This window comes from Halichoerus grypus, chromosome 1 (assembly GCF_964656455.1).
Source record: "Halichoerus grypus chromosome 1, mHalGry1.hap1.1, whole genome shotgun sequence".
NCBI classification, from domain to species: Eukaryota; Metazoa; Chordata; class Mammalia; order Carnivora; family Phocidae; genus Halichoerus; species Halichoerus grypus.
In genome coordinates this window covers 136,746,585-136,769,894 of record NC_135712.1, presented here as the reverse complement: position 1 = coordinate 136,769,894, position 23,310 = coordinate 136,746,585, and the positions used below count along the sequence as shown (strand labels likewise).

General features: G+C 39.9%; 1 protein-coding gene and 1 non-coding gene across 14 annotated transcripts in view; one reads left to right on the top strand and one right to left on the bottom strand.

The window, feature by feature from the left end:
• THRB (thyroid hormone receptor beta) overlaps window positions 1-23,310 on the top strand; it is a 377,579-nt gene that overhangs the window by 233,611 nt on the left and 120,658 nt on the right. The window lies entirely within an intron of this gene.
• Window positions 2,282-2,423, bottom strand: LOC118547809 (U4 spliceosomal RNA). Its single transcript, XR_004923280.2, has one exon. It is a non-coding gene; the product is annotated as a U4 spliceosomal RNA (small nuclear RNA).

Below are 23,310 nucleotides of genomic sequence, written 5' to 3'. Positions count from 1 at the left end.
TCACCCACAGCCCTTTTTCCTGGGCTTCTCTATGCTACTCTCATGCTTGGCTGAATACATCATCAAGTGTATTTTTGGTTTTGTTTTTCTAGAATCACTGTAGGATGCTTTAATTTCCTGACTCCCCCCACATCTTTCAGAATGTATGTCCTTTGCATCTCACTGATGTTGGCGGAGTCCACTAATCTTCCTCAGTACTTTGTAAATAATTGCCTCGTTGTCTCTAAGGTTGAATATCATTGTGGAGAAATCTTAAGCTAGCCAAAATTATTGCCTTTCTAGGGACGTTCTTTTTCTTCTTAGTTGACTGAAAAATTATTTTCTTAACCTTCAAGTTCATGACTTAACTAAGATATGGCTAGTGGTCCAACATTCTTTATCAGTTTTTTTTTTTCCTGGAACATTGCATGTCCCTCTGATCTGCAGTTTGAAGTCTTCTTTCATTTCAGGAAAAGTTTCCAATATTCCATTCCTTTTCTGTTACATTTCTCGTCTCTGGAAGCACCAATTATCCCTATGTTCTATTGTCTTTGTTCTCTGCCTCTATCCACTTATCCAACTGCTATAAACTGTCTCTTCCCTCTCCACTGACTATTTTATGAGGTCTTTCTACTTGTCATTATTTTAGTTTTATACCCTTTTGTTTCAATATTTCTATTTCTATCATGGCGCCATTTTGGTTCTCAGTTTGTTTTCTAAGCTATTCATCTCCCTTTTAATTACTCTAGTCTTTTATAAATTTGTTTTAATATCTTGTTTAATATCTTATAAATTGAGTACTTAAAGAAAATTTTCTTATTTTTCATGGGCTATAGCTTCCTCATAGACTAAACTGTTCTCTCTCCCTTTCTCTATCTCTATCTCTCTATCTCCCTCCATCCTTCTATAAGAGGGCACATCCTTGTTTATGCTTGTTCGTGCCAGACTTTCTTTTTTACTCTAGTAGAGTGTAGGTGAATTTTTCTCGACATTTTCCCCATATCATCTCAAAATCCTTTGTCTTCTGAGTACAGTTTGTGGGATGACTGTTGGATTCCAACCTCTTTTTATTTGTTTATTTACTTATTTATTTATTTGAGAGAGAGAGGTTGCATGAGCAAGGGGGAGGGGTAGAGGGAGAGGGAGAAGCAGAATTCCCACTGAGCAGGGAGCCCAATGCAGGACTCAATCCTAGGACCCTGAGATCGTGACCTGAGCCAAAGACAGACACTTAACCAACTGAGCCACGGAGGTGCCCCTCCACCCTCTTTTTCGCTAACCTCTTTTTCGAAGCAAGAAAATTCAAATAAGGAAACACCAGCATAGCAGGTTGCCTTTTCTTGGAACCTGGGCTTAGCTTCCTCTTCTAAATCCCATTAGATGTCCCAAACCTGGGTCTCCTCCACCAAATGCAATGGACTCCATGGTTGTGCACTGCAGCTCTTTCTCCAATCTGGATCAGAGCCCTGCCTCTGCCAACATCCCATGACCATACACTGAGCTACTATTTTCTAAGGTGTTTTTCTTGACTTTTCCCAGGGCTACCTCTTCACCTCCCTCAGATCACTACCTTCTGAGTCTAAAGATATCATTAGAGTTTTTCTGGATTCAGTCCATTCACCTTCCTTCCTCTGTACTGTCACAGAGGAGAGAAGTAGAGTTACAGTGTTTCAGGCCAGCTACCTCTAATTCTGTGACCAATACTTTTTAAGATGAGGATATGAAGTTATACACCTTTCTTTGCTTTGTGGTTGCTGGCAATATTTTGTTTGGGTTTGTTTTAATATATAATTTTGTTCATTTATAAGTATTTAAGGAGGGAGACTCCATGATCCAACTTTATACAATGATATTTTCTCTCTGTCATCTCAAAAACCACATCAGCGTCTATACAAAAATATAGCACTACACAGATTTTGAAAAATTTAAATGAAGATTAAGACTTCCATGTCAAATATTTAATTTCATTATTGATTTTATGATTATAAAAGGATGCATTCTTTAAGAAATGAATACAGAAAAGTATTATAAAAAATACATAGACATTCTCATATCATTTTGGTGTGTTTTCTTTTAGTATTTTATGTATCTGTGTATAGTTTTAAAAATTGGATTCATACTTCATATATGGCTTTTATTTGGTGGCTTGTTTTGCTTCTAACAGTACACTATGAGCACTTGACATAGCCTTAAATATTCTTTGAAAAAAAATTAATCATGTGGAGGCATGCTGATATATTCAAATAGTCCCCTATTGTTGCATATTTATGCTATTTATACTTTTTGTTAACATTAATGCTGGGGAACACCTTTCTACATAAATCCTTAGATGTATTTCCTTTAAAACATGTTAGTACTAATCATTATAGGGAAAAGTTTTCAATTAGCAATAATCGCGCCTCGGATAAACCTCATTGGCTACGATACTGCCACTGCGCAAAGCTGAATAGTACTAATCATTATAAACCTTGGTTATTATTATACAGTGCTATAGAGAGATAAAGAGACATCCTGTACCAGATTAACTCTTGGGACATAAAATTTTTAATAAATTTAGTTGGATGTATCATAGTGCTTTTTCCTCATAAAGTCAAGGTCTAAAATCATGTGAATTCTGATGAATTATTTAATGAAAGCTACTCAGGCATTTTCTAAACTCTTTTCATTGTTTTCAAAAAGTACCACTTTACTGCCTTGATCAATGCCCTCTGGCTTTTTCCACAGAGTTCAGAGTAGCATAGTGATTCAGCACACAAACTCTGGGGTCAAAAAGACCTGGGATCTAACTCCAATTGTGTGACTTGTATGATCTGATGCTCCCTCCACTCCTCCCTCTTTGTCTCCTTCTTTATGTTCCAATGACACTGACCTTCTTTCTGTCTCTCAAGCAGGCCAAGATCTTTTCCAACTTGGCTCTTGCTATTCCTTCAAATGTAACACTCTTGGCCCAGTCTACTCATGGCTGACCCTTTCTCCTTCAAGGGTTCATTCTCTGCTCAGCGAATGTTCTCATTAACTTTCCCCTCAAGTCATTCTCTGTTCCATTACTCTGTTTTATTTTCTTCATCGTACTTCTCATTACTTAAAAGTATCTTAATAGTGGCTCTAAAAGTAATAATAATAATAAAATAATGACTCTGATTAATGTTATTATTAGCTTACCTCAGCACCCATAATTCCCTTCCTCCCACCTACAGCTCTGGTGCCATTCTGCTGGGAGGGCGACTGCCCTCTTGTGGACTTTTAGGATAGTGCTACTAGAAGCGCAAAGACTAGTAGTTTCACTTTTTGTAACCACAGGACTTGTTGTTTTGGGGGGTTCGTCAACTGTCAAATATTTGAGGCTTACTGATTTTCAGGTAGCTGATTAAGTGTTTAATCTACCTGAAACAGGAATGACCTAAAATGTGAGATCACCTTGTTTGTAATAATAGTGGTCTCTAAGTTCATGAGTGTTTTCTCAATACCAACCAATGTGCTAAGGGATTTTCATATATTTTCTCATTTAGCTTAAGCATTGTCCACTGAGAAAACAAGGTGATAATTTGAGACATATAAAGAAAGCTTTCCTAAACTTCTAAATAAAGCTGATTCTCTCTACGTCCAAGTTTGTCTGTGACTTTTCAGGGGAGAAAAATGAAAAGATGGAATATAGGGGTTTTTTTAAGCACCAAAATGGCCGGAATTCTTGACTCAACTCTGACCCTAATTATTGTGCGTCACTTAGAGATTTATTTGTCTTCTCTAGACCTTAGTTTCCTCAGGTTGAGAGTCCTTCCAAGTGTGAAATGATTTTAGGAAGACCCAGGAATCTAATAATTATGCTTGGCCAATGCCAAGGTGAGACAAAAACATCATTTCTTCCTCCTTCCCGGGACTGGTGGCTCCAAAATCCTAAGAACTAAGACATCATTTTGCAACAGAGTTACTTCTTTAAAGCTTCTAGAGGTAATCCTTAACTTATGAATAATAGATATGTTCTAAATGTAATTAATAATAATAATAATAATAATAGTTATGTTCTAAATGTAATTAACTATGTATTAATGTAATTATCTACACCTAATTCAACAGAAAATTACTCTGTAAATATTTATTGAGTAGCCACTCTGCCCTGGTGCTTGTATGGAGGAAATATCAGCAAAAAGATCTAACTGTTACCCCAATCCTCATGAAATCTACTATCTAGTGTATCATGAAGTTATCCCCAGGGTCATCTTCCAAAATCACTGGGAAGTAAGATGCCAAAATTTAAATGCTAGGAAATTGGATATATTTGTTACATTATGCACATTGATGGTATCATAATATAGGTAGTAAAACATCTATTTTGGGCCTGACAAGTTTCCTTTCAACCTCTTATTAGCTGTGTGATCTTGAGGAAGCCAGCTTACCTCTCTGCACATCTGCCCCCTCACTTGATAAACAGAGATAATGCTCCCTAATTTGCAGGGGTTTTGTAAGGATTAAATAAGATAATGTGTACAAAGGGTCCGGCGTACGCGCTCAATATATGGCAGCTGCTGAGTGAAAAAGAACAGGAAGAGAGAAAGGAAAATTGGAAGCAGTCCAGGAACCAAGTTGAGATTGGCAGAAAGCCAAAAATGGCAAAGTTTCTTAATGTTGTTGTATATAAAGGGCTGGAAGTCATAAAAAAGCTGAAGAGTAATATCATTTTCTATTATGTCTGAAACTAAAAATGGAATGCTTTGCCCCTCTATATTATACTAATTAATTACCATTGCCTTTCAGGTCTGGGCCCAGATACTCTAGAAAACATGTGCAGTTTTAACTCACCATCTAAATTGGCTAAAAATAGATTTGCAAGAAAATAAATTCTACAAATAAATATGTCAAAACACTGCTATGTGCCCAGCACTGTTGAAGGCACTGGAGATAGAAGAATGAACAAAATAGGGGGGAAATCCTATCCTCATGGAATTTACAATCTAGTGGGGGAGAAATAGGTAATAAGTGATATAAAGAAGTAAATCAGGTAGTATATGAAAAGGTGAAAAGCTCTCTATGGAGAGAAAGAAGGAAAGTGAAGTGGGGGATATAACTTCAAATAGATGGTTAAGTAAAATATTGAAAAGGTAACATTTGAGCAAAGACTTGAAAAAAGTGGGAGTAAGATCTTTAAGAATATACTATTTGGGGGAGCAACTTTCCAGCAGGGGCTTGTTCAAAGACCCTGAGGGAGAAGCAAGGCTGGTACTTCTGGGAAACAGCAAGGAGGTTGGTTAGCCTGTAGTGGAGGAAGTGAGGAAGAGTGGCTGATGAAATTGGGGTCATGAGGGACTTTGGTTATCCAGAGTGTGGTAGACCATTGCAGGGTTTCTGCAGAGGGGCAAAATGAACTGACATATAATTCAACCAGTGGAGTCATGTGACATAATTTATGTTTTAAAAAGATCACCTCTGGCTGCTTTTTGAGAATTAAATGTTGGGGACAGGAATAAATAAAAGCAGGAAGACCAGGCTACTATAATGATCCAGGTGGAGATGATGATAGTAACTATGGAGGTGAGAAGAATATTTTGATTCTGAGTCATTTAGAATCATCATTTATGGTGATGAGAAAGACAAAGGGTGCAACAAACAAGTTTGTTTGAGGTAACTTGGGGGGGGCATGGGAAAGGTATATGATCTAGTTTCAGACCTGTCAAGTTTAAGATGTCCATTAGTGTACACAATTAGATATGCAAAGAGAGTTCTGGGCTGCAAATAGACATTTGAGGACTATCAGCATATGGATGGTATTTAAAGCCAGAGACAGAACAAGATTACCAAGGGAGTGAGTACAAATAAAGAAGATGTCCAAGGAGTAAGTTCTGGGAGCATCTCAATGGGTAGAGGAAAAAGTACCAGGAAAGAGGGAAAGGAAAAATCAGGAAAGTATCTTATCCCAGAGAGCCATAGAAGAAAGTGTTTCAAAGAGGAGGTAGTAAACAGCTGTGTCAACTGCTGCTGATAGATCAAATAAAATGAGACTTCAAATTGACCAGAGGATTTAGTGATTTGGGGTATCAAGGGTTACATTGACTAGGACAATTTTGTGGGACTGATAGAGGCCAAGGCTGATTAGAGAAAATGGCAGAGAGGAATTGAAATCAGGGAGTATGGACAGCTCTTTGTTGCAAAAAGGAGCAGAGAAATGGAGGGGAAGTTGAAGGGTAAAGCAGAGTCCAGAGAGATATATTTTTTAAGATCCAAGAAATAACAACAAGTTTATTAGTCAATGGGTTGACCCAAAAAAGAAGGGACAAGTGATGAGGCAGGAAGGAAAAGGGAGAATTGATGGAGCAATGTTCCTGAGCAGAAGGGCTAGAGATGGAATGCACAGGCAGGAAGGTTGACCCTAGTTAGGATGATAGCACAGAATCTACTGCCATGGTCCCCAAAATGTGGTCCCAGGCCCATAGCATCAGCATCACTTGAGAATTACTAGAAATGCAAATCCTTGGGCCTTTCCCCAAACATCCTGATTCAGAAACTTTGGGGTTGACCCCAACTAATCTTTTTTAACAAGCTCTCCTTGTGATTCTGATGCACAGTGAAGTCTGAGAACCACTAGTCTATAGTAACGGAATATATAGGTACAGATGATGGTCAGGAAGTAGATTTGGCCCTGGGAGCATGGGAAATTCTCTCTGGTTGCTTCTAGTTTCTCAGGGACATAGGAAGAAAGGACATTAGCTAAGAGGGAGGATTAGGGAGAAGTTGTTGGAGATTTGATGGAATAGGAAAGGTTTGAAATAGTTGTCTAGGAGAGTGGGAGAGTGAACGATCCAGGGAATAGAGTGTGTGTTGGAGAACATTAAGTGCTCACGTGAGGCTCATGGTCACGTGTCTACGCTGAGACAGTCAATTTGATTGTGTCTTTTCTCCAGCCATGTCTACCTGGAGTTGATAAAGATATAAGAGAAATCTACAAGAGGAATAAATGAATAGAATGACTATTATACGTAGAAGCTTTATAGGTAAATATTGCTTTCCAGCATAGAAACTGCACTATTTCCTAAAGACCAACTTACGTGTTATTCTTGACATCCAAAGTCCAGCCTGGAGGCCTGACCTATGAGCAAACTGGTGAAAGAGTCATGTCTGCAATCTTGCCATCACCTCACAGCTGATTAGTCTTAGGTGCTACGTCTGGCAAGGCCTGCCTGACTAGTGTGTGTGCCCACAGAGTGCCCAGAAAAACTGCTTCTTCATTTTCTCCCCTGGGCACCATATTTTCCTTTTTTGAACAAAATTATTATTTAAACAAAAACTTGCCAATCTCGAGAAAGACCACATTTTGTATGATTCTGTTGATGTGAAATGTCCAGAATGGGCAAATCCATAGAGACAGATGGTAGATTAGTGGTTGATTGGAGCAGGGAGAAATGGGAGACAGAGAAGTGACAGAGAAAGGGTAAGATGTTTCTTTTTGAGGTGATGAAAATGTTCTGGAATTGACTGTGATGATAATTGCATGTATCTGTGAATATCCTATAATCTATCGAAGTGTACACTTTATATGGGTAAATTGTATGTTTAGGAGTTACATCTCAGGAAAGCACTTTAAAAAAAACTTGCACACCTACACATTTTATTACTTATTTTTATGGATGAACATCAAGGACTTGTTAATGAAAATTAACTAAATCATTTAAACCTGTAACGGAATTCTTTTGCACCTGTTTTAAAACAAATAGAAGAGCTTCCTTCAAATGCTGAGAACTTTCTGATATGTTAAAAAAAAAAAAAAAAGCCTTTTGGTCTCTGATATGGAAAGTAACTTCCAGGAGTTAAGCTATTTTTCCTTCCAAAAAAAAAAAAAAAAAGAAAAGTAAGAAGGAACAACAATTCCCGCTCTGTAGTGCACTGTTGTAAAAAACTTAGACTCAAGCTGCTATTAATTCTACTTTTCAAGGCTAGATCCTCTCTGAACGATCAAAACAAATGCTCTGGGAGTCTTAAGGTGATACAGATCTCTTTCGTTCCTAAATGGTATATGCCGTTAAGAAAAAAGTTCATTTCTGCCTTCCATCAGCTTCATTTAACAGTGTCCTTTGTCTTGCATTATCTCTTTTGCTCTAAGCTTAGGGAAGCCCACTCCTTTTTATACCATCATTGAAATGAGCAACTTGCTCCTGTTTTAAAGCATGCTGGCACTTATTTACCTCATGTTCCTGGTGATTTAAAGTGACTCCATGGGGTGCCTGGGTGGCTCAGTCAGTTGGCCAATCTGACTCTTGATTTCAGCTCAGGTCATGATCTCAGGACAGTGAGATTGAGCCTGGGCTCCGCACTCAGTGGGGAGTCTGCTTGAGATTCTCTCCATCCCTCTCCCTCCACCTTTCCTCCTGCTCTCGTGCACACGCTTTCTCTAAATAAATGTTTTAAATCTTTAAAAAAATAAATAAATAAAGTGACTCCTTAACCATTCACCTTGGCCAATTTGTCTTTGTATAGGAAGAGTCCTAACACCACATAGTCCTGTCTTCCAGTATCCGAAAATAAATTCAGAGGGCATCTGATCATTCACCCTCAATTTTTTGATAGATATTTATGGAAGTTATTGGATACTCATTGAGCAGCCTAGGACTCTGCAGGCAGAGCACGAAGGAAGCGTCTGGAGGCCAAGTTAGCTTTTCTGCCAGTGGCTCTGTGACCTTGGGCAAGCCACTTAATTTTCCATATCCACATCTAAAAATAAGGAGCTGGATCCAGCATCTCTGGAGTTCTTTCTAATGCTAACCTCTAGAAAAGGCAGTGAACAGAGAGGTGAAAAGCTGGGGCCCCCGAGTCAGAATGACCTGGTTGGAATTCTGGGTTTGCTACTTACTAGTAACCTGGTTCTAATTCTTTAGCGTCTCCATCGGCCAGTTACCTCCTGTCAAACAAGAGAAGAGAGTCAGACCTGCTGCTCAGGTCCAGCCTCTAAGTTACTGATCACGGGGCCGGCCATCACGTGGAGGCTAAGAGTGTCTGTATGCAACTCAACACAAAAGCAAAAGAGATGGCGCCGAACACATTTTTAGTCTAACATATGTGAGATTGATAGCCAGAGAGTACAAAGCAACAGTCCAGAAAAGGCTTGGACAACACACAAGAGCACGTGAGTTTCAGGCGGCTGAGTTCAGGGCCTGGGCTGTTGGTTGGGAGAAAATGTAAGCTGAAGCTATACTTGTTTGTTTCTTCCCTTCCTCCCCTCTGGCTCTCCCGAGCTTATTTTGGTTTGAAACCAGGCCCACCCAGGGGAGCTAACCGAGCAGCTGATCCTTCAGGCTTTTCCTGTCTCCGAGCCTCAGACTGGCGGGACCCTCCCGCCCCGTTGGCCCTCAGGCGTCGCTTGCATTGCTGGGTGCCCTGCTTGAGTTTTCCAGCTTCCCCCAAATGATTTCTAGGCCCCGGTCTTGGTGCCTAAGCCTGCTGCTAGAATCCTGCCTTTCACCTTCTCTTCCTTCCTCTCTGTTCTGTTCAAAAAAACACTTCTCCAAGCCCGTGGTAAATAATTTATTACAAAGAGAGGGTTGTGTTTATTTGATCTCAGAAAGCTACCGACGTGGTTCTTCACGCAGTCAGTTCCTTGTTGGCGCCCTGGCTGGTTGGGAAGTGTTGCTCCGGGTTGGAGGTGCCAAACCACATTGCTGCCGAGTTGTCCGAGCTGAAGCTGCAGCAACAGCTGCTGAATGTCGGGCTCAGCTCGAACTCCCCAGGCTCGATCCCAGCTGGGAGATTGCCCCATGTGTGCCCAACCACGTACCTTCGCTTGCTTTGCCTCTGCGCTCAGTGCATTACAGAACTCACTGCATGTCAGTTGCACAAAGTGCTTTGTTCTTGGGCCAAATTAAGAATGAACATTTCCCAATAAAAGAAACAGGAGTATCCTACTGTTTAGATCAGGGGTCAGCAAACCATAACAGAGGGCTGAATCCAGCCCACTGCCTGTCTTCATAAATAAAGTTTTATTGGACGATGTTCATTCACTTATGCATTTTCTGTGGCTGTTTTCACACCACGTGGTGTGCTGGAGTAGTTGCAGAAGAGACTGACTGGCCCCAATAGCCGGAAATATTTACTATCTGGCCCCACTCAGATAAAGGGTGCCAACCCCTGATTCAGATGTAGAGACACAAGACATGATAGATCCATTGAATATAGCTGAATAAATTATCTAGATTTCTTGTTTCCTGTGAAGCATGTATTTTCCTATAGATTTTATAAAGATCTATTTCATTTTTAAATTAAAACCAAAGGTAACAATAGAAAAATCTTGATAAGCTATGAAGGTCTCTCTATGAATGTCGAGGCTACTCATGGTAGTTTAGGACTAGAAAGAGACCTTAGGTCGCATCTAATCTGATCTTGTCGTTTTGATGTGATGTGGGCCAGGCGTGAATGGTCAAGAAAGAATTCTTGAGATGTTTTGGGTGCAAAAAGGTGTTTTTGTTAAAGCATGGGGGCACTACCCATGGGCAGAAAGAGCTGCACTGGGACTGTGAGGAGCTGTGGATTATATAATTTTAAGCTGGGAGGGGTAGAGACAAAAGTTGCCAAAAGGATTTTCAGATGTTAAAGAAGACTTACAGCATCCTGGAGGTCTGGCTATGGTCAAGCTAAGGTTGTTATATGCCTCTGGCAAAGCAGTAACATTAAGACAGTTGGGTTCTTTGAGGAATGTCATACTGTGTGCATCTTAAGGACTTGGCGAGTTGTAAGGAAATTTAATTTTATCTATATTTCTTATGCCTTTGTTCTCCTCATCAATTTGATAAGCTGAAGAAACTAGGAACTTAAAGACGGCTGTGCCTGAAGTCACATGACAGGCTATGGTTCTCACAACCCATAACCTGGGGCTTCTAACTTCATGCCCAGGGCTTTTTCCAGCCCAAGTTAGACCAAAAAAAAAAAAAAAAAAACAGGTCACTGAACTGAGCTGATGGTTGCTGCTGTGAATTCAGATAACCAACCTCAGATGGGCCTTCAACATTGCCCTGAAGTCCTACTAAGTGTCTCTGTTCAACATACTCTTCCACTTTCTGTAATGACTGTTTCAGACTTCATTTTCCAGAAACCTCTACCATCCCCGTCTTCCTTTGCTCTCATCTGAAAACTTCACTTCCTGCTCTAGAGAAAATAAGACACACAAACTTGAATTATCCTGACACCAAACACATGAAGAAGCCACCTGTGTTTGTGCCCGTCCTCCCTTCCTCCCTTGTAGTAGGAGACTTGTCCCTTCTCTGGATGCGATCCCTGCCCAAGAATTTTTCAGGATCAGTTAACTCTTCTTTCTCCATCTCTCCCCTTTTCTCCTCTCCTCTCTCTCTCTCTCCCCCTCCCTCCCTCCCTCTCTCATATATTGCATCCTTCTTAACAGTTTTTAAACATGTTCACATCTCTTATTTAAAAAAAAAAAAAATGCCTGGGGTGCCTGGGTGGCTCAGTCAGTTAAGCATCTGCCTTTCAGCTCAGGTCATGATCCCAGGGGCCTGGGATCGAGTCCCGCATCAGGCTCCCTGCTCAGCGGGGAGTCTGCTTCTCCCTCAGCTGCTCCCCCTGCTTGTGCTCTCTGTTTCTCTCTCTATCTGACAAATAAATAAATAAAATATTTTTTTAAAAAGTAAAAAAAAAAAAATGCCTATCATCCACATATCCCCTGCGGCTAACTCCCAATGATTTCTTCTCTCATCTGCAGCCAAACTTCTCAAGAGTGTCAGCAATGTGCACTCTGGGTCCTCATCTCCCACTTTCTTCAACCTGATCTGTCTGGTTTTGAGTCCCCTCTTACCAAGCAAATAACACTCATTAAGTTCATTGATGACCTTCATGTCATTAAATCCAGTGAACATTTTCCAGACCTCATCTTACGTGACCTCTCGGCAGCATTCAACACCACTGATCACTCTCTCCTTCCTGACATGATGCTCTTCCCTTAGATTCCATGACCCAAAACTCTCCAGGATTTCTCTGTATCCCACAGACCCTCTCCACTGGCTCACTAGCTGCTCAGATTCCCACAGGAGAATGCCAAGTCAATGCCTTCAGTGACCATTTATTTATACGCAAATGTATAACTGACTGACTCTGACTCTTTCAACACAAATGGTCACAGCAATTTTTGAAAGGCAAATCTAATCATTTCCACTTCCTCTACTTAAGAGCCTTCAGACTATACTAATTTAGGATAAATATAAAATTATGTCCATGACCTGAAAGGCTCTGCCTGGCTAGCCTCCTGTCTGCCTCCCCAGCCCCATCTCATCCCATGCTCCCTACCCTCGCTCCTCAGCCTGCAAGGGCCTTCTGTCACCCCTTACCTGGGCCAGGCTCTCTCCCCTCTCAGAGAATGAGGCTATGCATACTCTATCCCTATGCTTGGGATTGCCGTTCTGTCCCCCTTCACCAGGGCAACCCCTACTCACACTTTGATCTCATCCCTGGGGGCACTTCCAGGAATCTCATCCCACTCATCATTTCTTCTAAGACTTCCTTGACTAAGTCAAAGCCTGCATTTTAGTCTGTCCCTTATAACACTTAACAGAGCTATATTCTACCTTGAATTGCATAATTAACTTGATTAGTGTCTGTTCTAACCCCAAAGGCAGTAAGCTCCATAAGGACAGATACCATGTATTATTTCTGTTTCATACTGTGTGCCTAGAAGTGGGTAATCAGTGTAGGTACTCAAATATTTCATGAGAGAATATAGTGAGGAAGGAAAGGGGAAAGAGAGTGGGTGAATAGATAGATGGACAGACAGTTATGACATCTTTGATCTTAGATATTGTGCTTTAGCATAGGTTCTAGGCCTACAGGATGAACATTGTGCAGATTTTCCATTAACTAAGAGCAAAGGAAGCATAAGCACTTGACAACAATGGGATCGCTGCAGTCAATATCTTGGTTGACATCTCCATACCACTTTCACACTCTTCCCAGGGACACTCGATTTCTATGGGAATATAATAATAATAACAAGTGCAGTGTGTGTTTCTTAACTACCGCAGATATTTCTAAAATGCAAACTTGTGGCTTCTGATTCATACATGTTGTTAGGGAGGAAAATCCAAGCTGTCACAGGCTCATAAAAACTCTGTATTCTTCTTCACTGTGATTCTACATGACTAATGTCATTAGCCAACCACAGAAACTAAGCCATTGGTCATAGGAAAATAAAAATGGTGTATGTGCTGGTTGTGTTTGGCACAGAGCCTTTGTTTGGGCGGATATGGATGCCAAGGATCCCTAGAATGAACGGCCTCATAGCATGCAGTCGGGTCCAAAGAACTGAGCTCTTATTGAAACAAAACAACGCCCTATAACAATCAACTGAATCCAAATTATTGAGCATTTTCCTAAATGCCTGTGAAACTGGAACCCTTGTGTTGACTCCTACACACTTAAGTGCCATCCTCTTCAATAGTGACCTTAGAAGGGAACATATTTATTTTAGTGACACTGCCCTTACTCTAAATTATTTACAACTCCTCTTTGGGACTGCCTTCAAAGGCAAGAGTATATTATTAAATGCATCCTCAGTCTTTTGAGAGTAAATTTGATTTTTAGAAAAACCCAATGTTATAAAGAATCAAGTCTGGTGAATAAAGTTAGGAATCAAGCTGAGTAATAGCATTTGGTCCAAATAAGATTTAAATCCAAAATGATACAGATTTTCTTATATGAGGAACCAAAAAAAAAAAAAAAATGGATCTAAAGAGCCCACTGGTTCTCAATGAGGAGTTCCAGAAATGTTTGCAGAAATGGAAAACATGCATATCTTCATCAGATGACAGGGCTTACAAGTTCTGATGTGTTTGTTTTAAAACTCAATCTCATTTCTTTAGAGATTTGAACTGGCCATCCCCCAGGCCAGCCTTGGCCAGCTACATGTGTTTTATTTGGACGATGCGATGATTTTCTTTAAAAATTGAGTCGAGATTTAAAAATCAAGAGATTTCAAGTACAAATTTGGATTTCTGATGTCCTCCAGAAAATCTGAAGTTCTGGCAAAATTATTCCCACAACACTACAGGACAGTCTGCTCCTGGATGAGAATTCCTGCTGCTTCCTTTGTAAAGAAAACAGCCAGGCCTGCATCCCTCACTCCCATTATCATCTGACCTGACCTCACTAATGATGGCTGCATGCCCGCTTCACAGTTTAATGTTCGATAGGACATTTGCTTGTTTAATTGCCTGTGCCATCTCTCTCTAGATTGAAAGCTGATGAAGGAGGGGATTTTTTCCCTGTGTTTGTTCACTGCCATATCCCAGAGCTCACACTGATATGTATCCGCTGAATGAATGAATGTCTAGCCCCTGTGGGCACTTGCATTTACAACTCCTCCTTTAAAGTCACACTTAATAAACAAGAAGGTTTTAGATATAAAATCAAGAACACTTTATTTCTGTCATGTTGTTGCATTTAGTCTTCACAACAATTTTGTAAAGTATGCATTACCTCTGAATTTTCCCGCAAGTTTTTTCTACCTTTCTACAGTATTCATTTCATTGTATTGTATCATCTCATTCTTTTGGATACTAAATTCTGCACATAGTTCAGAATCTAAAGGGTAATAACAAGACTACAGAGAAGTCTCCCTCCAACCCCCATCCCTTAATCATCAAGGCCAGCAATGGTGCTCATTTCTTGGGTGTCCTGTCCATGCATAGATATCCTTTGTAGACACACCTATATATTCTTTCTCTTTGTGTTCATAGACGTCTCATACCATATACACCATTATGCACTTTGCTTTTCTCATTTAACAATATTTCTTTTTTTTTAAGATTTTATATATTTATTTGAAAGAGAGAGCATGCGAGCATGCAAGTGGGGGGACGGGCAAAGGGAGAGGGAGACAGAAAATCCCAAGCAGACACCCTGCTAAGCAAGGAGCCCGATGTAGGGCTTGATCCCACAACCCTGAGATCATGACCTGAGCAGAAATCAAGAGTCAGCCAGTTAACCAACTGAGCCACCAAGGCGTCCCTAACAGTACTTCTTAAAGTTTATTCAATATCAACTCATAAGGAGTTCCATCATTCTTTTTTTACACTCATATAGCATTCTATTGGGTGACCATCAGATCCTTTACTTACCTGGTCCCTATTGATGGATATTGATGTTTTTACATATCTCCTTTTATAGGTGTTCAAGATATGGGTGTTACAGGAGTTTAAAAAGTAAGATTGTGGTAGTTTCTATATTTTGCACCATAGTTAGAAAGTCTCCCCATTTTAAAGCTATGAAAGAATTCTCACATGGTTTTTTTCTATGACTTTCATTTGTTACATTTAAATCTTTCCTATACTTGGCATTTAACCAAGTTATAAAGTATAAGGTATGAGTTATAGATTCAACACTGACTTTTGGTCCTAGGTGGTTTATTGGTTGCCCCAACTCCATGACTTGAATAAGTCAGCTTTTATCATATTCTCAGTTTCAATATAGTGATATTTCTAAACTTTATTTTCTTTATTTTCTGAACTTCTATTCTGTTCCATTGATCTGTTATCTATTCATGTAGTAATATTGCATTGTTTTAATCATGAAGGCATGATAGTATGTTTTAATATGTGATAGGGCTAATTCCCCCTCATTTTTCTTTCCCAAATTTTGCACATATCTAATATTATGTCAAGATAATATTCATATAGTCTTGCTTCTCTGTGGGTTTTTAATTTGTCAGGAACAAGCAATGAATATCATCACATTCCATTTTGGTATCCTTCAAGATCAAATACTTTTTTACTCAGTGAACTTATTACTATGATTAGCAATTTTAGTGCTCCTCATACTAAGCCATCCTTGCTTTCCTGGAAATACTCCATTTAATCTGATCTGTTGTTCTTTTGATTAATTCCCAAGAGTTATTTACTGATTTTTCCATCAATATAAATAAGTCATAAGGGCAGATTCCTTTTTTTTATGCTGTCTTTTTTATATTTTTGGTATCATGTCATACTGGCTTCACAAAAATCATTGGGAATGTTTTTTTTTTCTTTGTGCTTTCAGAAAGTTTACATAGCTTTTTTTTTTTTTTTTTTGTCTATGAAATAATCCATACATGAAATCATCTGGATTTGGTACTTTCAGGGAAGGGTAGGGTAATTCTTTGACAGTGTCTAATTTTTTCTGTGATTACTAGTCTGTATGGACTTGTCTTTTATTTTGGTTCTTTATATTTTTTAAGAAAATGAATTAATCAAGGTTTTCAACTTATTTGCACAAAGTTATTCAAAGTCATCTATTATAATTGTTCTAATTCTCAGATCTGTCACTAATTCCTTTTTCTATTCCTAATTTTGTGAATTACTATTTCTCTCTTTCTTTAATTAGGTCAGTTGATACTTCACCTATTTATTGTTTTGTCTTTGTTTTTTCCTAAGAGTTAACTTTTGGATATCTTTCTTCATAGTCATGTTACTGTATTTTCTAACTCAATAAGCTTTCTGACTTCTTTCAGCTTTTCTTTACTCTGAGTTCTTTTTCTAACATACTTAGTGTTAAATACATGATGTATTTGGGGGTTTTCTTCCAACTTTATTGAGGTATGATTTATAAATAAAAATTATATATATGTGGGTTGTAAATGATTTTAAGGTGTGCAATGTTATGACTTAATAGATGTATATGCTATGGAATTATTACCACAATCAAGTTAATTAACATATCTATCACCTCATATGGTTATCGTGTGTGTGTGTGTGTGTGTGTGTGTGTGTGTGTATCTATGGCGAGAACACTTATGATCTACTCTCTTAGCAAACTTCAAGTGTACAATACAGTATTATTAACTATAATCACCATGCTTATACCTCAAGGAAAATGAAAAAGAATAAACTAAGGTCGGGCGCCTGGGTGGCTCAGTTGGTTAAGCGACTGCCTTCGGCTCAGGTCATGATCCTGGAGTCCCTGGATCGAGTCCCGCATCAGGCTCCCTGCTCTGCAGGGAGTCTGCTTCTCCCTCTGACCCTCCCCCCTCTCATGTACTCGCTCTCTCTCATTCTCTCTCTCTCAAATAAATAAATAAAATCTTTAAAAAAAAAAAGAAAAAAGAATAAACTAAGGTCAAAGTTAGCAGAAAGAAAGATATGATAAAGAGAAGAGCAGAAATAAATGAAGTAGAGACTAAAAAGACAATAACGGGGTGCCTGGGTGGCTCAGTTGGTTGGGCACCCGACTCTTGATTTCGGCTCAGGTCATGATCTTAGGGCCAGGGGATCAAGCCCTGCATCAGGCTCTGTGCTCAGTGCACAGTCTGTTTGTCCCTGTCCCTCTGCCCCTCCCACTGCTTGTGTGCTCTCTCTCTCGCTCTCTCTCTCTCTAAAATAAATAAATAAAATCTTTTTAAAAAGACAATAGAAATATCATCAAAACCAAGAGTTGATTTTTTTGAAAGATAAAATTGTCAGAACTATAAGTAGATTAACCAAAAGTTTATAGCAAAAGGTATAAAGTTAAGTTGTTTCTTTGAGATTTTTCTTTTTTCTTAATGGAGCTATCACTCTAAACTTCTCTCTTAGAACTGCTTTTGCTACAGCCCATAAGTTTTTGATATGTTGTATTTCCATTTTTGCTTATCTCAAGGTACTTTTTGATTTCCCTTTTGATTTCTTCTTTGATTAATTGGTTGTTCAGGAGCATATTGTTTAATTTCCACATTGTTGAGAAATTTTCTCCCATGATTTCTTGTCTGGGTGATCTATCCATTGATGAAAGTGGAGATTAAAGTCCCCTATTGTTATTATATTGCTGTTCATTTCTTTCTTTCTTCAATTCTGTTCAATTTACTTTATATATTTAGGTGTTCCAATATTGGGTGCATATATATTTGTAGTTGTTATATCCTCTTGATGAGTTGAGTTTTTTAGGGGAGGACTTTCTTGGTTTTCAAGCATTTGCAGTTTTTCGTTTTGTATGTGTCTGCTTTTCTTTTTCTTTTTTAAAACTTTTAACTTGATTATGTTGTGGAAACATTATTTTGCCTCAAATATTTCAACTTTGGGCAAGATTATCACATATTGGTCACATTTTATAATTATTTGGGTTTCTTTCTATTATTCTGTAATTATTAGGTTTTTCAGGTATAAAATTTCATAATAATGCTAGATTAATGTTATTAATAATATTCTGATATTCTTTCTTGTTTTATACTTAATCTTTCAAAGAATGCAAGGTGTGTTAAAGTCTTCAACTACTGTTGTGTTTCCATTTATTTTGCCCTGAACTTTCTGCAGTTTTTAACTTCATATATTTCAATGCTATGTTACTTGAAGCCTAAAGATTCATGATGGTTATATTTTCTACCAGATAAATAATTTTAAGGCAGATGGAGACTGAAACTTTGGACCAACAGGTGGTTAATACTACCCCCCAATTTATTGAGACAAATCTCAAAACCAAAGACTTTTCAAGAGTCCAAGGGGTTGGTGACAGGTGTACCTGTGAATGAGCCAAGGACAAATGCGTGTAATAATAAGATGCTTTATTAGTCAAGAAAAGTGACATGAGGCTACGTGCTTGGTCCTCTAATCACTTCTTTCTGGAGTTTGATTCTTATTGCTATAAATTTTGTGAGAAAGGACAGCAACTTTGTCATATCCATGTATCCAGCAACTAGCACAGTGTTCTGCCCTGCCTTGGTAGACGCTTGGGAAGTAGTTGTGAATGAATGAATGAATGAATGAATGCAGAAGTACCCAAATACCAAATATGTGTTACGGACCAGGGTAATTGGTACCACATTTGTCCCACCTCTCCGTCCAAACATGCCACTCCTTACAGAGCAGACTATTGTGTTCTATATTCCTTCAAAAATTTTCATAGACTCACCCCAGGAGCCCACTCATAATATACTAAGCATTCCTCCTGAATGTGTACAGATTTCTTATTTACTTTGTGATCCCCACTGAGAAGGCATAACAAGCATACCAGAGTTGGGCACCTATAGACCTGGCCATTGTCTAGTTTCTGGGTCAGAGGTAAACAGCCCCTGCTAGAGAGATCCAGTCCCAGAGCAGAAAAGACAAGTTGTCCTTGTAATGAGGCAAAATCACATCCCTCTGGGAGTTGAGTTCCTCACGTTGTCATGTGAAAATACTAGAGACCAAGTGTCAGTTAAAAATAACAATTCTTTTAAAATCTGTAGCAATATGGGGGAAGACTAGAAAGAATAGGTCAAAATATCAGTGGTTAACTCTAGGACAGGTTTCAATTTTTTTTTCTCCTTTATACTTTCTGTGTTTGCAAACATTTCCATGTGAACAGGTATTCTTCTTATGCTTTAAAAAAAAAGTTTAAGAAACGTAACCCTTTGAAGTCTTCCACTCTAACTACCCTTCAGCTCCGGGGGTTGTCATTTCTCACCCCCGCTCAGTTCTTGGCTGGAAACAACAATTTCTCACACTTCGCAGGAGCATCTCTGAATTCAGTCAGTGCCGCTGGTTCTGGGGCTCTAATGTGGCATGGAACTGCACCTGCTGCCCACATGCAACCTGAGGCCGGGTCATGCCATCCACAGGCAACCACCAGAAAGATCTGGTACAAGCAATTGCTTATTGCACCGGGGCTGGAGCACCAAAAGAGCAAGAAGGAAGGTGAAGAAACCCAGCTGCGAGAGGCAGCTCTCACCCTTAGAGACGTGGTTACTAGGCTCCAGCTCAGGGCAGTTGTCCTGGGGAGCTGGCTCTCAGCGCTGGGAAAGGGCTCCAACCAGCTGCTGCTAGAACCTCTATGGGGTACAGAGAGACTGCTTCTGGAAATGCCCAAAGACATAGGAGGTTCCCACCAGTAGCTGCTGCCGGCAGGTGCTCATGAGGGGTAAGGGGTGGGGGGGGGGCCATGAAAAAGAGGGCAGTGCCTTCCCTCTTCTCACCTTCCCCTCTCCCTCTAGTGCCTCCTCGTGGCAGAATCGAATAGAATGCCCTCGGGCAAGGGACTGTGGGAAAGAGTTTGCAAAGTCCGGGCCCCAGAGACACAGAGCAGAGAATAGAAGGGTGGCTTTGGAGCTAGGGGCAATTGGTAACCAACCAGCACTCAGCTTTTGGGTTGGAAAGTCGGCCGTTTCTGTAAGGAGCAGTCAGCCGGCTTTGTCCATTGTACTGTTCCAAACTTTCCCTTTGAGCAACTACCAGTGTCCCATTTCCAGCTGTCTCTTAGCATTTCACGAAAAGCACCTTTCCTTTATTAAGGAACTATTCATTGGTAAGCCCTTTATAAACGTTTCTGGCAGCATCGATATGGGACAGAGCCTGGTGGCATAAGAGGGGTCAGGACTCAGGGGCAGTTCATTTTCACACACTCCTACCCACTTGGTGTATTTGTAAGGCTTATTCTCCTGAACTCAACTACAGAATGATAGGAACAATATCCTCAATCAAATGGAGCAGTGATTATTAATAGAACTTCTAATTTTCTGAACAACCACGTAACCTTTATTGAACTCAGAAAATGTCTCACATCTAACAAGAAATGTCTGCCTGCTTCTTAGGTAATGTGTGTCTCACTAACGCTGTGCTGGGCATGTGAGAGACTTTCAGATTCATCACGAGTGAACTTTTCAAATCATTTGTGTCAACCTGTCCAAACCCTGTGTTCCAGATATTAAAATTTCAGCTGCCTAATATTCTGAGCTAGAAATTGTATGTTTTTTTTTTAAATACCCCAAAGGTGCAATTGTTGCTCAGCTTTTGACTACATAGGTAGCAATATCGACAATTCGTGGTCAGGACCTTCCACTTAGAAAAGATTTAAGCTCAGATTCTTCAAAAACAAACTTGGCTTAGGGGTCAGGGGACATAACTTTGATTTTCCCATATTCCAGTCTTTACCTTTAGACATTTAACATAGGAGCCTCGGCGTCCTCATTTGTAAAAAGATATAATAAAATGAGGGTTGTGAACATCGGATCATGTAACTTATGTAAAAAGGTGCTATGAATGCATGTAACCACTATTATTCTTGTAAAAGGCAGAAAGTGTAGTGGTTTACAACCTAAAGTCCGGATCCACAAGACCTGGGTTCAATTCCTGGCTCTCCCATTTAAAAATCTTTATGACCTTGGGCAAAGGGGTCACATCTGTTAACTTTAGATTCCCTGACTGTGGAATGGGGATGGGACCACCTACATCATAGGTTGTTGAGAGTAATAAGGGAGGTGGTGTCTGTAGGACACTTGGCAGAATGGCAAGCACGTAGTAAGCACTCCATAAATGTTACATACTATCACTATTATCGCCGTCATTATAATCCTTACTTTTGAGAGAACCATATAGACATGTTCAGGTGCGTGGTGAGTAATATATTAACATGTTGACATAAATATCATATTCTTTTTTTTCTCTGTTCAGTTTCATCAAATACAAAGAGAAACTCTATATTTGTTATAGATTTTACTACAAAGCCAAGGCCCATGTTGGATCTAGTTGGCCTTTGCGCTGGAGCTAAGAAGAGCTCCCGGTAGCTCTTGGTACACATTCGTGCATTTCATGGGAGAATCTCATTTATTTGGTGTTTTAGAAACTGGCTGATTTCTCTTTTTCTGGAAATCTTTGTTTTCCAATCACTTGAACTTATTTCTCCTGAAAATCCTGTGATTCATTCCTATCTATGGCCGGTAAAATCCACAATGCAAGCTGATGACCAAGGCCCAGGGTCTTTCATATAAGAAAATGGGTAGGCAAGTGGGTCTTGTTTACAATAAGCATTTTCATGACTCTAGAGATGGTACAACTGAAGTGTACCAAATCACATCCATTAAAACTATCATTTTTAGACCAAAACTATGTTTTTGAGGGGAAGTAGAAAAATATTGATTTAAATGTTCTCTCACAGAGAAAGCATTGGTTGAAGTCCCAACAGAGAACACCCGAAAGGTACTCATTAATTGTTTCAATACTGCTTAAAAGAGTCAGTTTTACAAATGCTGCTCCCTCAGGGAATGGGGTTATCCTCTTATCAAATCTTTTACACAATATCAGGCTGGAGAATGGAAATCCCATGCTTTCCTAATGTTGCCAACTGTTTTGTGAAAAATTGTTGTGCCCTGATAAATAGTATATCTAATACTGTGCCCTTTTTGTAAACTACAACCATGCATGGAGTAAACCAAGTTCTCCCCAGATAGCAATGACACTTAGTGAGCACTCTTCTCCCTTACGCCCTCTCCGCCCACCTCAGCCACCCCCGGAAGAGAACGAGCCAGCTCCTCTCTCATTGTGCAACAAAATAACCAGGACCTTATGCAGTTAAGTCCTAGTAGCTGGTACTCAATTTTCTAGAACCTATGATTAATGAGACATAACAATAACAACTCACACTTATTGAGCACTTACTACACGTAAGGCCTCATCCTATGTGTAACAGAGACAGGAACTCCAGAGACGTGAACACAGGTCTGGCTTGTGGCAGGCACTTGGTAAATGCGCACGTCTCTTGTATCAACTCATTAATCTTCGTAACATCTCTGTAAGAGACATACTGTCTTTTTTCCAGAGGACAGGTGTACAAATGATACTAAAACAAGCTGACGTAGATACTCTGTCCAAGCATCCAGATTGCATGGTCAGAATAATTTTATCCCAAACACCCACCCTATGCACAACCCACATTCTGAAAGACCCTCAGTTCACAGCTGGGTCTTGACCAGGAAGACTCACATGACCCCCATTGCAAGGATGGCGTAATGACTTGCAGAGCATCTATGTTTTGAACAGTTGGGGTTTTTTGGTAACTCTCCCCCACACATTTCACTTCCATGGCCCTTTGCACTTCTACTAGAGTACCAAATATGACATCCTCTAATTAAAATCGTTAGGTTCTGTCATCTCTACTGGACAGTGCTAGCAGAGGGAACGAGGAGGCCTTGGTCATCCCTGCGCCCATCATGGCACCCAGATGAGTGATGTGCATATGGCGGGTGGGAAGCAGTGTCTCAGCAATCAAGAGCACTGGCTCTGGGTTGGCATCCCAACTCCTCCTCTCCCCAGCTGGGAGATACAGGGCAAGTTTCTCTGTCTCTCTAATCCTCCGTTTCATCAATGAGCAGAAAATAACTGTGAGTGTCTCTTCCTTCAATTTGGCTATTGATGAGATATTGGCTATGTCCTCAGGAATTTCTTGGAGACCTAACAGTCCCCAAGAATCTTCCTATATCACAGCATTGCTCACATCTTAGGGACTGCCTAGTGAAATGGTTGAAGCCAGGACTCTGAGCAGCCTCCTGACCTTTCAACCAGACCTTCTGTGCTTGGGCAAGCTCATGTCAAGATTGTGAGCAGAGAAATGGGCAGGCGAGCAGAAGGAAGGTTTCGCCCTTCCTAGCCTAACCGA